The sequence below is a fragment of the Mandrillus leucophaeus genome, unplaced genomic scaffold (assembly GCF_000951045.1).
Source record: "Mandrillus leucophaeus isolate KB7577 unplaced genomic scaffold, Mleu.le_1.0 Scaffold533, whole genome shotgun sequence".
NCBI classification, from domain to species: domain Eukaryota; kingdom Metazoa; phylum Chordata; class Mammalia; order Primates; family Cercopithecidae; genus Mandrillus; species Mandrillus leucophaeus.
The window spans coordinates 1,890,750-1,893,835 of record NW_012105731.1 but is presented as its reverse complement, the minus strand read 5'-3'; the positions used below and the strand labels follow the sequence as shown (position 1 = coordinate 1,893,835).

Sequence of the window (3,086 nt, the reverse complement as noted above, 5' to 3'; positions counted from 1 at the left end):
GAGCGCAGCTGGTCCAAGATGTTGCCCCTTTGGGACCACATACCTGCACGCTGGCGGGGCCTTCAGGATTTTAACCCATGTGGGTTAGACAGAACTTCAGGCCGGAGGGGACATAGTCTGGAAAGGGGAGCTCTCCGGCGCCTCTGAGTCCCACGGTGTGTGGCAGCTGACCCTCTGCCTGACCTGTGAGCTGGCGCTCTGGGAAGGGCTGGCCTCGCTGCCTCAGGCGTTGGCTGCAGAAGGGCCCAGAAGGTAGAAGCTTCCTGACCGCCCCGAGGGACGCGTCTCCAGCCGGGCCACACCCAGCGTTCCTGAGACCAGGACATTGGCGTCTCCAGCCGGGCCACACCCAGCGTTCCTGAGACCAGGACATTGGCTTCCTATTGGCAGGACGGCCGTGGGGATAGAACTCTTCCCAGAACTTTGTTCTCCACTTCTGTTTCCAGACCTTTCCCTAGCCAGGGACTTGACTGGTGAAAGGAGGCTTTAATGGAGATGGGCAATGGATTCAGGGTGGACCAGGCCCTGCTGAGTTAGAATCACCAGGCACTCCCTTGGGAATGCCGATTCCAGGGTCCTGCCCAGACTTGTTCACCTACTTCTGGAATGGAGGGGGTCCAAGGGTCACGTGGCCTCCAGCTTCCAGCTGATTCCTGTATTCAGTACAGAACTTGAGCCCCTCTGGGCAGCCTCAGCAACCTGGGCCCCCAACAATTGTCACTGCGATGTGTGGTGAACTTTGAGCATTTGCTGTCCTGGGGATTTTTGTTTCGCACTTTGCCATCTCTAGAGATTCTTCATTTTTCTGATATAATTTCTACTCAGTAGGACTCTGATACACACTAACCAATAATCAATATTTATACAAATGCTGAGATGAGAAGCAGACTCCTATTTGGGGGTGAGAAATGGGAAATGACATACCCAAAAAATCCAAGTCATTCAGCAGACACCCTCACCTGGACAGAAACACTTTTCATTCTTCAGCATTTTTCAAACGTGCCTCACTCTTCTCTGCAACTTCTGCTGCCTCCTGGAATGCAGAGAAGAAACCAGCGTCCAGAGAAACGTGCTCACATGGATTGACGCCTCATCCACATTACGTGCTGACCGCAACCACAAAACATGGGCCTCCCCCTTCTTTTGCTTTTGAAATTGAAGCTTGGGTCCATGAATGAGCACGCCCAGGTTTCACAGAAAGTGTCTTTCAGAACCAAGATTTGCGCCCACTCTGAGGCTGTGAAACCCACCTTCCTTTCGTCACCCTCCACCACCTCTTCCCCATCTCTCTGCTTGGGGGAATCCTCCTCAGTGCCCCCGACCCACCGAATGGCAACCCTCCGAGGGCTCTGCAGACACCCACAGGTGGAATCATTACCTCTCATCTCTCTCCTCCCTGGGTACCCCCTCCCAGCAGTGGCCACCACTGTTCCTCCTTAAACGAACTTGACTGCGTGTCTACCTCTGCCACCGGACGGAGTTCCTGGACTCCAGCCCTGCATCTTAAACAGTGCTTTTTCCCCAGACTGGAGGAGAGGCTGGTCCATGAAAAGTGCTCAGGGACAGAGGAAGGACTGATGCAGAGCTGCGCCCTTGGGCTCGGAGTGGAGGACAACTTTGCCAGCTTTTGCTGTGGCCTCTTCCGGCTCCTTTAACCCCGAAGAGGCAGGGCCCCAGGTCTCTGAGCTTAACCACTGTTCAGAACCCGCACCGTAGGAGCCCAGGCCTGAGGCTGCTGATGGGAGCTCAGCTCAGGCTCTCTGCTGGTGCACGCTCTCTTCGATTTCCCTCTTCTCCACAGCCATACGTAGCTTGTGAGGACCTGAATGGTCATTGACTGCCAAGAGTCTAGCTTCCCTTCATTATGGATTTGATTGATTCTCAACCTTTATTGTACAAAGCAACACAGGCCATTAAATAAGCATGATTTTTGAGGTCCAGCAATTGGACTCAAAGTTGGCTCTGGAATTATACAGCATGTGCCTGAACAGCCCTCAGAGCCCCAAATTCAGGTGTGGAGGGAACAGCAACGGCATAACGTCACGGCAGGTTCTCCTCCAATGACTGGTGTGGAAGGAAGGGAGGCTGACAGGCTCACAGGACAGTCTAGGGGGCACCTGACATTTTCGGGAGATGTCTAAAGCAGGAGAAGACACAGACCTCATTAATCCCCGCAAAGGGCAGCTCAGGAAGCTGGCAGCCACCTCTCACTTCTCCTTGGCTTCCCCTGTGTCTCCTGACACTCGCTGGAGTTTCATTACCATTAACAGCTCTGCAAATTGCACCATCAGCAAAATGCCCAGAGAGTGAATAAACAACTGCACACGCTGGTCAGGGACTCTTCTCTCTGCCTCCTAACGAAAGGCGCAACTCTCCAGCATTTCCACCAACTTCTGGGTGTGAGAAGCAAATTTATCCCAAGGGTTCAGGAACCATCTCTCTCGGCTAGCTGGGAGCCCATTAAACTCGGAAACAGAAGATCTGTGTTCCGTCCCAGGCTCTCACGTCTACCAGTGATATGACCTTGCAAAGCTAGCTCAATTCCACTGGGTCTCAGTTACTCATCCATAAAATGGGAGCAGTAACGTACGTGCTTTACGGGTTGTTATGAGGATCGAATGAGATCATCTGTGTAATTAGTAAAGTGATGGCACAAAATAAGGACTCAAGAAAAGACGGCCAGTGTCATTGCTGCCTGTCACATGTTTACGATTACGTTGACTCAGCCCATGTCAGGGGCACTGGGAGTTCCAGTCCACGCCCTGAAAACACAGATGAGAGAAACTGCCATTATTATTATCCTGAGCCAGCGTCTCCCACTCCCTGAGGCCGCAAAGGCGCTTCTCAAACGCCCCATGTGTCTGTTCTCTCTGCCTTCTGCTCCTGTCTTTGCTGTGGCTCCTCCTCCTCGGTTCTAACCCTGAATCCAGAAGCTGCCAGAGCCTGCTGAGGCCTCCAGCGCTGCCTAAAGCAACGTTTTCCCACTGCAGGGGTGGGGACGCGGAAGGATGGAACGTGGTGACAAAGTGATCCATAAACCAGCTGTGCCCGGAGGACTGCTAGGTCTGAGTGTAATCAAGCATTCA

At 53.1% G+C, this 3,086-nt stretch overlaps 1 long non-coding RNA gene across 1 annotated transcript in view; it reads right to left on the bottom strand.

Annotated features, from left to right (window-relative positions):
- The window catches only part of LOC105551806, a 29,686-nt gene extending 26,863 nt beyond the window's left edge, over nt 1–2,823 (bottom strand). Inside the window, exons 1-2 of the long non-coding RNA XR_001007900.1 lie at nt 2,696–2,823; nt 925–1,033 (exon numbers count right to left, since the gene is read on the bottom strand). This is a non-coding gene — a long non-coding RNA (uncharacterized LOC105551806). The remainder of the gene's footprint in view (nt 1–924; nt 1,034–2,695) is intronic.
- Between the last annotated feature and the right edge of the window lie 263 nt (nt 2,824–3,086).